The following is a 14853-nucleotide window of genomic DNA, read 5'->3' on the forward strand; positions in this document are numbered from 1 at the left end:
TAAAGACATAGGAACTTGCAGACTTTGGATCCAACCCAGTTTGGCTTTGTCAAAGGCAGATCATGCCTTTTAAACTTGGTTGACTTTTTGAAACAGTCACCAAGGCCATTGACGAGGAAAGGCAGTCCATACAGCCTACCTAGACCTGGCGAAGGCTTTTGATACAATACCTCACTCGGGTATCATTGAAAAACTCATCAACTTAAATGTAAACCCATACATTACAAGATGGGTTGCAAACTGGCTGAGTGACAGAACCCACAGGGTCAGAGTTGCTGGCGCCATGTCAGACTCAAAGCCTGTCACAAGTGGTGTCCCACAGGGCTCAGTCCTGGGCCCACTCTTGTTTGGCATCTACTTTTCTGAAGTACAAGCAAACACAGGAGGGTTATGGCTGACAACGTTTGCAGATGACTGCAAACTGGGCGCCGTAGTTGAAAACACATCCAACACAGATATCCTTCAGAAGGGTCTCACAGAAACGGATAACTGGTGCCAGAGCCATGGCCTAAAGTTAAATGCCAAGAAATGTATAGTCATACCCTTCGAAAAATAAGGTTACCCCTAGCTACCATATAGGTGGCAATCCCTGAACACAGAAGAAGTTATTAGGGACCTGGGAACCCAGGTTGACAGTAACCTTTCATTCGACACTCATATTGCTAAAGTAGTTAGGAAGACCTTCTACATTGCCCACCTTATCATGAAGGGATTCACATCTAGATCAAGGAAGTCATAGTCTCCCTATACTCATCACTCATCAGACCAATGATAGTACAATGCCCCATTCGAATGTATCTGACCCGACACTTGCAGCAGCTGGAGAGGCCACAAAGTTCCTCACCAAAAGGATAAAGGGTCTCAAAAATCTGTCTTATGCTGCCCGACTGAAAGAACTCCAGTTATATTCAGTTGCTTACCGCTTGCTCATAGGTGACCTATGCCTGACATACAAGGCCATGTCAAACCCAGATTTGATGAACATGCTTCATCTCAAAAAATCTAGATCCCTCAGAGCCACAAGGGCGGGAGACTTAAACCTCGACACGGTTATTAATAGGACGTGCTGGAGGGACAGATTCATCACCCAAAGACTCCCTATGCTGTGGAACAAAATCCCGGTTTATGTGAGGCAGAGCACCTCGCTGGCCTTGTTCAAGAGGAATCTTGACCAATGGATGGGAGATCGCAGATACACCCCAGGGGTTACCTCAGTGTCACTGCTCGACAGAGGCACAGCAAAATAATGGGCATAGTTTCTCCAAACACAAAACTATGGGCTAGGCTTATAAATGCCCTCGGGCAGATAGCCTAGTATGAACCTATGAACCTATGAACCTATATGTACCTCACTCTCTCCATGCATACAAATATGTCTACATATATATATATATATATATATATATATATATATATATATATGTATATATATATATATATATATATATATATATATATATATATATATATATATATATGTTGTTGTTGTGCCTTTCAGCTTTGCCCAGTTAGGGGTCATCACAGCAGAACTCCTTTCCGCTATTGATTGGTAGCTGATTTTACGTGCAATTACCAGCCCTGACGCACAACCTTCAATGAAGGTATGCCCATTGACAACGTTACCACAGCACCACCACCGCAGATATGTATATATATATATATATATATATATATATATATGTGTGTGTGTGTGTGTGTGTGTGTGTGTGTGTGTATATATATATATATATATATATATATATATATATATATATATATATATATATACAGATATATATCTCTAGATATAACAGAAAACATAACAAAGACATATATGAACACAGGCACCGTTAATGGGGTGAGGGGGCTCAAGCAACATATGTCTTACACGTATTGATATCCCCCTGCAATACAATAACAACTGTTGCAAATTCCATAACCAGGACCTGACAATACATGGCCACAAGATGTTAACAGTAAGCCATTCCACCTGTATTATGTCAGGCAGGTATTGATAACATATCATGCAGTACAGTCTGGCTACCATAGTGAATGTACAATGTGTAAGCAATAAACAGTCTTATGATACCTATACACAGACACATGTATGCAGATACCCATATATGTATATAAATATATATATATATATATATATATATATATATATATATATATATATATATATATATATACATATGTATAGATATATATGTATCTACACATACACACACAGAGGTATGGCTAGGGAGATAGGGAGATACATAATCAGAGGGTGCACACCATACTGAACAGCCAGTATCCCTACAGTTGCAACCTCATCCGATGGACATTGTATGAGTCACCCATACCACAGAAAGTTGTTGCCTGACACATATACCCACAGAGAAGTCAAAGGATGCAATGCAGCACACAGGTTGGTATACATAGGAAAGATTCAGCTGTGTACTATTACAGTTGTATGTGCCATGTCATATAGCTGATTATGCTTTGACATACTTACACACAGAGTAATGCAACACTCAAACAGATCATTTATTACAGTAGTCCAAAAACATCACTGCTGTTGGTGTCCATGCCAAGGCCTTCAAGTAATCCAACAGAAAAGACAGATATGGCCACAGCATAACAAACTATCCACGGTATGTAATGCAGATGTATAGCCCAGCGGCCTTGAAATACACTCTGCATGCAATCCCTAGGGGAAAAGACCTGGGTTGACACTATGGATGGTATCTGTCACATAACAATGCATAACTGAGATCATCACAATCGCACTGATGTCAGTAAGCAGTAGGCCAGCAATGTTCACAGGGTGAAATGTATGGCAATGTACATCCGCATACCTTAAGGCAGCTTACTACTGGTAGTCCTCACATGTTGTAACACCCTGGGATACTTATGCTGCATACCCCCCATACACTGCCTTACATGGTCATAGCACACTGTTACATACACTGACCTCTAGACTGCAGAGGTGCACACGTGTTGTGCAAATGAAGCCCACATATGTATGGTGCATATGGACTGTACATCATTAGTTACTGACATCATACCTGATAACAAGCCAGTCAGATAACAGACTGCTGGACATGTTGTGTGTAGTAGAGGTTGTTTCTGAAGACATTACCTGGACATTCTGTGTTTGTGTGTATAGTATTGTGGTCTGTGTACATAGGGCAGGGGTCTGCGGCCTTCACTATCCAAAGAGCCATTCCTGGCCCCTCACCCACCGAACTACTTTCATCGGGAGGCACAACAGCTATCTGACTCCTACAGTGAAGATAGCAGAGCATATATGGTTTCATATATAGTTATACTAAATATAATATAACTAAGTGTATAAGAACAATACCTAACATATGTCCATAATTGTGTTCCTGTGTTGGGATTGCTGGATGTGTGTGTGTGTGTGTGTGTGTGTGTGTGTGTGTGTGTGTGTGTGTGTGTGTGTGTGTGTGTGTGTTGTGTGGTAGAGTGTCCATTAATCCTCAGGGGTACAAGGAGTCACTACAGCAGGGTTGAAGAGACGCATGTGGCTCCAGATCCGCAGGTTTCAGACCCCTGAGTTAGGATGATTGACGACTGTATGTGTATTGCACTTACGAGCCAAGGGCTCTGTACAGACTGTGGTAGATGCCACTGTTGTCTGTCCTGTTCTATCTGATGTTACATGCTGCTCCAGTGTTAAGCTTGTGTATCAAATGTGGCTGTGGCTGTGTTGACATTGGATGTGGGTATGCATTTTCTCACAGGTGTCTGCTATGCTGTGCTGTGACCTGCGTGTCAAGCCTACTATAATCACAGGTACATGTGTATTCCCCCATACAATATGTATTCCAGTGTTGTGGCAGTCTGCCTGTAGTTTGCCCAGTGCTTTGTGACATGCCTAGCAGCCTACTGTACATACCTAGTGTGCTGTTATGTCCACTTATTTGCAAGACATACTGCTGCCAGGCCAGCATAACTGTTGTGTATTTTTGACAAAGCAGTGGTATGCTGTACAGATGTAGTCATTATCTACTGGGTAGTATGTGGCCATGTGAACTCAGCAGCACCAGGTATTATGTGTCTAGACAGACTGGCATGTGTGCGTGCATACACTGTGTGGGTATATGTACCCCAGTATTGTCATGATATACCTATGTACATGGCTAGTAGCATCCACATTGGGAAGCATGGTCCACATGTCTAGCATGAAGAGGACATGTGTACACTTCTGGACTGACCACAGAGTGCCAGACTGACCACATATAGTGGTCATATCCCTGCTGTAGTCCACAGGATCATTACTGTGCTAGAAGTGGGTCCGTACTATGCTGCCCCAAGGATGTCTGTCCATAGGCAATGGTGCACGTCTACAGCAGATGTGACCTCACACACCCAACATGCCTGTTAAGACACCCCTATGACAGTGGCAACAGTCTACATATATACCCGCAATACATCCATGACATCCCCTTGCACTACAGGGTTGGGACTATTGGTACTGAGGTAGGACTCTACTCCATGTTCTGGACATATGGTAAACATATATGTGTACACATATATCCACATATCTATGTAGATATATGGACATACACATATCCACATACATATATGGGAATATATATGTACATGTATACTTATAAATACTCACACATATACATATACACAGCAATGAGTTCAACAAGTGGCTAAGCGTCTGATGTCATTCAAAGGGGATCCAGTATCTGTCTGCCTGGGACGACATGAAGTACAGACCACGATGCTCTGGCAGAGATGGTCTGCACATGTTGCCCCTGAGATTCAGGTTACTGGCTACAGCTCGTGGCACCCCCATAGTGTCTTATCTAGGCAAGGTTCAAAGGACAAAACCACCACTGTAACAGATACAAGTATGCAAAACTGATGGTAATGCAACTCAGTGCTAGAAGTCTAAACCTAAAAAGGCACTCCTTTGAGCCACACCTGCAAATGGGGAACATCAATATCTGTGCAGTAACTGGGACCTGGTTCAATGCTCCAGAGAGCACACATGTAATACCTGCCTACAACCCTTATCACACATGTTGGGCAACAAACCAAGACCGCAACACTGCAGGTGGAGGAGTTTCCATATTCACCAAGGGCATTCACACCTCCAGCCTAGTGTCCAACACAATGCATATGAGACTCACCAGATGCAACTAACACTAGGTAAGACTGCAATCCAAATTGTAGCTTGCTACAGATCCTCCTCCATGGGCCAAGGTTCTCACTACACTGTTATATACATACTGGACATATTAAGATACAACCAAACACCATAATACTGGGTGATTCCAAATACTCTGCCATTAACTGGGAAAACAACTTGTGTACTATCACCCTTTACCAACGGTTCCTGGAAGTCATACATTCCAACCCCCTGGATCACCTAATCCATTGTCCAACAAGGGTCTCCAATATCCTAGACCTGGTCATTACCAACATGGGAGTAAGATGCTCCACACCAGTGGTCAACCCCTCATAGGTCAGGTCTGACCATAAGGTAATCACCATTGACATCCACATCCAACCCCCACACGCCAGTAAGGAACCTCCATAAATACCCTCTGCAAAGCCAATCCCATGCTACTTAAGTCAGAAGTGACAAACCTCATGACACCCATGAAGATGAGAGCTGAAAGTGCAACTGGTAAATCCTACACTAAGGCACTGTATGGGCACATCCACTTGTGCATGAATTGTGCCACCCCAAATAGAACTGAAACACTGCCCTCCAAACAAGGAAGCCAATCTTGTGCTCCACTGCCATGAACAAACTATACAACAGAAGGAAGACACTGTTGCAGAATAAAGGATAATCCCAAAATGCTAACTGCTCCCATACCAGCCTCAGTAAGAAGCTGATATCCCTCAAAATCCACCACAGCTTGTTACATAAATATAATTGCCATAGATTCCTAAGCCAACCACAAGACATTCTATAGTTATGTGCAGGATCTAAATGTCAATGCTCAGAACTGTTCTGAGCTACAACAAAATGGCATTAAATATACTGATTCAAAGGAGTTTGCCAATATCTGGGCAAACCAATTTAGTGCCACATTCAGCCTTCTCTCACCCCCTAAAGGCCCCATCTCCATAACAAAAGGTTGCCAAATTCCAGTAATCATGGCCACACAGGTGGAAAGTGCCATATCCACTGCTAGGAATACCGCATCCATGGAACCAGATGACATCCCGGGCTGTGTACTACATGAACTACAAAATAACCCTGCATCTCACCTAAGTGCCATGTTTAATCATAACCTCACCTCAGGCTTCTATCCCACTGAGTGGCGCACAGCTACAGTTATCACACTCCACAAGGGGGAATCCACCTTGGATCCCGGGAACTACCATTCCATCAGTCTGATGAGCCTGATATTCAAGGGCATGGAATGCATTATTAGACAACTTAAAAACAAAGACATTGGCAACCAGCAAACACTGGACCCCACCCTGGTTGGGCTCGTGAAGGGCTGATCTTGTCTCCTGAACCTGATTGACTACTTTGATTCAGACACCAGAGCTGTGGAGGAGGGTAAGGCAGTTCACACAGCCTATCTGGACTTGGCCAATGCCTTCAACAACATCCCCACTCTAGAGACATAGTTAAACTTATGAAGCTGGCCATAAACACCTGTGTCACTTGATGGGTTGCCAACTGACTTACCGACGGAATCCAGACTGTAAACATAGCCATGTCCAATCCCTGCTCCAGACAAGTGACAATTGGAGTATGTCAGGGTCAGTCCTGGGACAGCTCTTGTCTGGCATCTACTTCCCTGAGATACAGGCCAACACTACAGAACTCTGGCTAACAAAGTTCACAGATGACTGCAAACTGGGAGCCATTATTGCATCCCCAAATTATATGGATATTCTACAACATGGCTTTACAGAAACAGATGCTTGGTGCCAGAGCCATGGGCTCAAGCTTAATGCCAAGTAATGTATAGTTATCCCCTATGTATAGTTATGTATAGTTATCCCCTTAGGAAATACCATGTACCCATGAATACCACATAGGTGGCAGTACACTAAACACTGAAAGTGTGCTGACAGACATAGGGACACAGGTGGACAGTGGTCTCACCTTCATTAACCACATAGCCACAACAGTAAGGAAATCCTTCTATGTGGCACACCTCATCACTGAGGGCTTTACATCCAGAAAAAAGGGAGTAATTGTCCTACTGTACTCATCCCTCTTTACACCCTGTATAGAGTACAATGCTCCATTTGGTATGTACCTCGCAAGACATCTGCAACAGCTGGGAAGGCAGTGGAAATACCTCACTATAAGAATCACAGGCATCAAACAGATGGCCTATGCTGACCATCTAGAAATCCTCCAGCTATATTCTGTGGCATATTGTCTACACAGAGGCTATCGCTGCATAACATACAGGGCTACGTCAAACCCTGGGAAATGACATCTTTAATATGTGTGTATACTACCATGTACAGTACATGTGTCTATGTGCTGTCATTACAATAGCAAAGGATATTGAGTGTCATGTCTGGGACACACAAGTATATGAGACCTGCACAGCACTGATATCTGTGTGAATGTGTGACATGCAGGGGTAGCAACCCAGGGTATGTGCTGTTACACTGGCATGTAGTGCAACATGGCATTACTACTGTTGACAGTTCTGTCCCAGGGAAGGATAGAGTGCTAACATTACTACTGAAAACAAGCACACCTGAGGGCATAGCTGCACTCTGAGGGCTCACTGTCATGTTCCTGGTGTGTGGGCTGTGTCAATTTATATATCCCCTACTGGATAATAATCAGACATGTGGAATGTAAATGTGGAGTACAGTCTGTACAGCACTTGTTAGTGAGGTCTTACAACATGTAGTAATGGCATAGTTATTGTTGTCAAACATCCATCTGTTGACACATTCATCCTACTGCATAGCTACTCACCAAACTGGTGTCTGTCAGCCCCTCTACAGATGTGCAGATGGCAGGTATCCAGCTGGGATACATACAGACAATTTATGGTTTATTGACACTGACATGTGTGGCCAGCTGTGTACTACCTGTCACATATAGGATACATCACCCTGTATGGGCCACATGCCACAGGTACCTACACTACACTACCACAGTCAACTGAACATGCTTGGGTACAGGTCTCCATCACAGACACTACCCATATGTTGTAATACATGTTGCATACATGTCAACTGGATCACCTCAGTGGCCATGTGCAGAAGGCACCCAGAGGATTGGCTGATGCATGTCACTCTCACCCTGCCAGTCATTAACGTGGTGTCTGTTGATAGATTGCCTGCTGGCATATGGCAGGTGGCATGATACTAATGTACACACACCCCCTAGACATCCAGTCCCTCCATGGACAATAGCCAGGTACACAGCTATGACCACCTGCAGCAATGCACCACAGTATTGACATGTGTATGTGTGCATTTCAGAGGATACCATTGCTTGTGTGTTAGTACACCTGTAGTTGGGTATTCCATGACAGCCTTCACAACCACCTCCACTCCCATTGCCATAGTCAGATGTGGCCACTGCTGTATTGGACATGACATGTACCCTGTTACACTCCTCTCCCTAACAGCTACATGTGCCTTGCAGTACCAGCACAACAGTGCTGTACAAATGGGTCAATAGGCATGGGAATCCCATTGAGGTCTGCCATGTGTGTGTATGTGTGCATGTCTGCATATCTGTAGGGTACACCATTCCGAGGCCACATACTCCTCGTACACTACACATTGCCACACAGTAGTACAGATAGTGTTGTTGCTGCCCATAGGTGTGGCATCACAATACAACACCCTACTATTCCTGTGGCATGTGCATTACATGCATATCTCTGTGGTACCACTGTTGTGATATGCAATGGGTTGTATTGGTGTCGTGGCAATGTGTGATAGTGGGTATGTCAGAGTATCATGATGGGTTCCAGTGTATACAATATCCACTGGGAGATGTGGGTGCTGTGTACATTGCCAGTACATCATGGTACACCCGGTATATGTCCCACGTACCACTTTCTGGTGACCACTGTCACTATCATTCATACAGGTAACTGATAACAGGATACAGCCCAGTTACGCATGTGGTGTGTGCAGCTTACCTGTAACACATTGGACACATGGAATAGTTAGCAACAATATGCCCAGGTCTCTAAGATGTGTGTCTGCCTGTTATGTGTCTGTCAATGTGTATATGATGGTATGACACACTATGTATTCTCCATATGCAAACATTAAAACATTAAAACCCCCATTACCATAGTGTACATGTCTGTGGATATTCTGCATGTAACATGAAACCTGGTACACACCTCACCCTAAATGAGGTGTGGTGTGTGCAATGAAAGCCACACAGTTCAGTAGCACTACATACCTAGGTAGGGGTCTAGTCACAGTATTGCCAAGTAAGGATGTGTGTGTATGTGGATGGGTTGACATAAGGGTGCAGATTATACATGTACCAGCAGGTTACCTATCAATGTGGCACAGGCAAGAACTGTTATACAAACCTGTGACATGTGTGCAACTGTACACCAGATATGTCACGGCCATGGTGTCACCACAGTGCCATACCTTGTGGAATAGGACTGCAGGCCATCCTCCTGCTGACACATGTACACCTACAACACAAATGGATAACATTATGGAGATAATCAATCAGTGTTACTAACAGCTGAAATGCATCATAGCTGCATGGCTACACTAGCTGACATGTATGCATTACACATTACCCCTGACAACATCTTACACTGCAGTATATTGCAGCACTCTGTTACAGTCTCTGTGTGCATCAGAACCATACAAGCCTGTCCCTGCATTGATTTTATTGATAACAGGGATGTGGCACAGGTATCATCATATGCACAGGGTATATTGCTGGTTTGCCAGAGGCCGATGGTGGTCCATACATTTGTCACCATGTGTGTGGGTGAGGGGTTTAGTTCATTGATTGGGGTATGGTGATGTGGTGTGTGTCAGTATGGGGTTGCCCTAGGTGTGGTTGCATAGTGTGTGGGTATGCATGCACACAGTTCTGCCATGTGGCTGCCCTATACATGTGTTGTTGGACAGCTGCAGACCATACCTGGCAGGGTGTGCAGTTTACCACCTCCGTCCACAGACATGCTGACTGTGCCTGCCAGGGGTTTCATGGGCATGTGCAGGTACAGACATTGAGGTGCTACTCTCCCCTGATGATGACAGATGTCCGCTGGAACCATATCCCTCCTGGGACTGGCCAGGGCCACATGTATGAGGCCTGCTGTGGTGTGGACAGCACCCCCAGTGGTGTGCTGGGGCTGGTACTGCCACTATGGGAGTGGCATGGTGTCCTGGCATGTCCATGTTGACCGCCAGCTGCTGGTGTTTCTGTCCTACGTCCAAGTTGCTGTCGCACCACTCCCACCACGTGTTCAAGCATGGACATACCACGGCCGAGGAGGCCCACCATCTTACCCCACCATTTATCCATGACCTCGGTCTGTTCACAGAGGTCAGCAGCAAGTTCATAGATGCTGCCACTTACAGATGAGAAAGCAGCTCCCTGCAGCCTCAGGCCTTGTCTGGTGTACATTTCCATACATGCCTCTGCCTCCATTATGGCCTGAAACATGCTCCTGGTGGTACATGTTGTGGCGCCTCTGCCAGGGGCATGATGACCAGTGACCCTCCCACGAGCACCAGGGTACATCTGCCGATGTGATGCCCTGCTGGACATCTGGCTATGCTGACTGTGACCCAACACAGTTGGCATGGACACCACACTTTCCTGGTCACTGGCACCAACCGCCAACTGTCTCTCTATTATGGCCACTTGTGATGGGGTTTGTAGGGGCACTGTAACTGTGTGTGGGCTTTGGGTGGCTAGGAGGGTGAGGACACATGTTGGTGGAGTGTCAGCCTGTGACAACCTCACCTGTGCCTCAACAGTACCATCATCATCATCATCGGTGTCTGTACAGACACCTACCTCAGATTGCATGCAGGAGGGACCCTGACCCACCTCACCACCTGTGGGGGAAACAAGCACCACTTTAAGACCTGTACAGCATTGCATAATAGTACACACACACGCACACACACACACACACACACACACACACACACACACACACACACACACACACACACACACAAACACGTACACCCACACACACTGACAGTCCACCTTACTACCTCCCTTTCCCTGGGTTTACAGACAATCCCACATTCAGTTACATATGTTCCCCATCCTGCATGGCACTTGCTAACATAGAGTCATTAATACTACCCATTAACATATCATTCCTCTCCATGCCTACACATATGATCACAACACATGACCTGTTACTCCATCACCTCCCTGACTTGAGTGGAGTAGGTTGTACATGGCCTCACTGTTGTCATGCAGTATTACCCTGTGTATGTCCAGTCATGGTGTACATGACCCCTATATGGTTGGGGCTGCTACATTCACTACATATGTCACACACTGGAGTCTCATACTACAGTCTTGCTCAGTCAATGCTACATCTGCTGCACAATCAACCCATCATGTGGACAACAGAAATATCTGGATACACTCACTGATGTGCTCTGGTAATTCCCCATTGCACTAGTAGTGCTGCATATGTGGGTAGCCGATTATCTGCTGCTGGCAATATGATGTGTATACCTGGTGTGTACTTTCCCACCCAATGCATGTTCCATGCTACAGACCATGTTATGCTATCAGCTGTCCTGTGTTCACATATCAGACAGGTTGTCATGGTGTCTCATGTGTCACTCCATGTACATGTACAGCACAATCCCAAGGAGAAGTACTGCTGATTCACACAGCATATCATGACATCACCTGTGCATACATGGACACCCACACAAACAAACACACATGTACACACACTTCTGACATACACAGACCACACTCCACTCCACCAGATTGCACTTAAAGACACAATCAACACCCCCCCACACACACACACACCTACATGTGTGATTGCACAACTTTTGTACACACAGTCGTCCCATTACCCTTCTGTCAGCATGCATTACATATGGTACTCAACAGCATGCAGTGCAACTATAGTGACTTCATGCTAGCGCCAGTATACATGTGTGTGATGCATGGGCTGTGTTGGTAGGTGATGGCCCTTCCCCTTGTTAACACTGCACCCATGTACAAAGTGTTACTGTGGACCTGTTCTGCACCCTGCCTTGTACTGTGCACTGTACCTCACAGATGTACAAACCATTGCTGCATATGTAGTACTCTGTCAGTTCTGTCAGCTCCAATGCTCACAGCCCCTATGTGTTAGAGCAACTCATACCTGGGATGATATGTGAACAGATATAATTTGTGAATGCCTGATGTCTGCTTTACAGATCACAACATCAGCGGCGCATGTATGACCAGTACAAGACTATTACAATGACAACCACAAGACCTTACCAAGGCTATGGGGGGGTGCCCTACACATGTCCCGCAACTCTGCATGGTTGCAAGGCCTACTCATGTGCACATCCCTTGGAGTGCACACACTGCTGTCACTATTGCTGTGGGGTCAGGGTTACATCTGCCACAGTTACTTAACCTGATTGTGTGCAGATACAGCCATGAGGGTGTTGTTTCACACATGTCCCTACTGTAGGCCATGTGTTCTGCCATACTTCTCATCCCTGTGGACACATTTCTTGCATGTGTCTGTTGTACCTTTCCGATACCCCATCATGGTCTCTACTGTAATGCAGTACATTTCACAGCAACAAAAAGTGAACGTGTACAGCATGCAGTATGGGTAGGTGTGTTAGATGCGTGCATGGAATATCCCATAGTTATTACATGCCCAGTATATTGTCAAGCATGAACATGAACCATAATCACTGGCTACAGGCTGCTGCCTTGGTGGTATCCTAGAGGGACCTACATAAGAGTGTGAGAAAGTTGATGTCAGTGGCCACAGCTGTGGCATTCGTAAAGGGTGAATGCAGCATTATGGTACATCAACAGTAGAAGTCCACAATACTACAGCTTATTCACAACTGTTTATTACTTCTACACAGCAACAGCCTATGTATATAACATCTCAGAGTTGCATGATGTACCTGTACAGATGCAGATGCATGCATAAGAGTGGTGTACTGATGTGCCCTGGGTCCTTACCTGCATGGTCCTCAGCCGGTGTGTCGGTGGCACCCACCTCCACAATGCACCCTGCCAGTTGTTGGTGCTGCAGGTGGGCAGGTGCCACAAGGGTGCTGAGAAGCTCCTCCACATGGGTGAGGGGTGGATGGATGGCTTGCCCCCTGCTGTTGTGAGGTGGTCCCCCCATATAGCAGCTGCACACCGATGTACATGGTGAAGCAGGTCGGTGCAATGATGCCGGGCCTGCTCATAGCTGCAGTTCTGCAGTCTGACATCATTGACCCTGTCGACTAGATCTCTCCACAGGGCGGTCCTCTCCTGCTGATCATGGGCTGTCCGGCCAAACAGCAGTTCATAGTGCTGTACCATGATTTCTACAATGACATCAGTTTTGGCAGCACTGAAAGCTGGCAATTGAGTGTGAGCCATCTTCCCTGGAAGACATAAAGATGGAAACAGGTCTGAGCAACTCATACAGCAGGGATACCATAGTTCTTAATACACATCTTTGTCTCCCCCACCATATAAGCTACAACAAACAGTTCACAGAATGCAACTGGTATGTCAGCAGCTTACCTACCATTGGGACATATGTTGTATTGTACCACGCTTTGTGCTATGTGTTTGTAGCCATGTTCCCTGTGCAGACACTATCTTTGCTGGCCTGTTACAGACTATTTCTCCTGCATGCCATTATCAGTGCCACTGTATATATATATATATATATATATATATATATATATATATATATATATATATATATATATATAGATATGTGTGTGTGTATATATATATATATATATATATATATACACATATATGTGTAGATATATCTTGTGGGTTGTTTATATACCTATAGCTATATGAGTGCCTGTGTATCTGTAGACATACACATCTCATTATATATCACACAGATATTTATCTATATGTGGGGTGCATAAAGACATCTGGTCCACATTCTGTAACTGTCTTTCATTCACAGCTGCACTGTTCTGCCTTGCTGCAACACAGACAGGTGTCACATGTGAACACAGACTAACATTAGGGTGGTATATATGGTGAGAGATTGCTGGTAAGCCTATTTCACACCTATGGCATTTATGCACGCTACATTATTCATTAACATGACAGTCCTGCAAGTGGTGTGCTCTGACACTCATGTGTCTATCATGACGGCAGTACTTCCACCACCAGCTATTGCCCACACTAACATACTAAACACAGATATTATGGCTTACATCTTTGTCATTCATTGCTGATCTGCACAGTTGGCAGGTATGCCCCACTGCCTACAGGGACAGACAGTATTGTCCAGAGCAGTTGTTCAGCAGAACATCATTACAGGGACAACTACAAATGGCACATATAAATCATTCCACATCCTATATCCTATTATTCTATACCATATACTACATTCAGTTACATACATTTATGTTTTACATACCTGTATATTTTTTTTCTGACAGCTGTGGCACCTTTCTGTTGTTTCAGGTTTGTTTTTTTCTGTGTGTGTGTGTGTGTGTGTGTGTGTGTGTGTGTGTGTGTGTGTGTGTGTGTATTTGTGTGTGTGTGTGTCTCTCTCTCTCTCTTTCTCTCTCTCTCTCTCTTCTAGAGTGATTGAGCTGGTTTGAATGGATTGCAGCATTGCTTTTGTAGTGATGCACATGATCAGGTGATGGGCTCTGCACCAATCAGTGTGCAAAAGTTGCTAACTGCATGCAGCCTGCTGT

This window comes from Protopterus annectens, chromosome 4.part1, assembly GCF_019279795.1.
Source record: "Protopterus annectens isolate FY-2018-M chromosome 4.part1, PAN1.0, whole genome shotgun sequence".
Taxonomy (NCBI): domain Eukaryota; kingdom Metazoa; phylum Chordata; order Ceratodontiformes; family Protopteridae; genus Protopterus; species Protopterus annectens.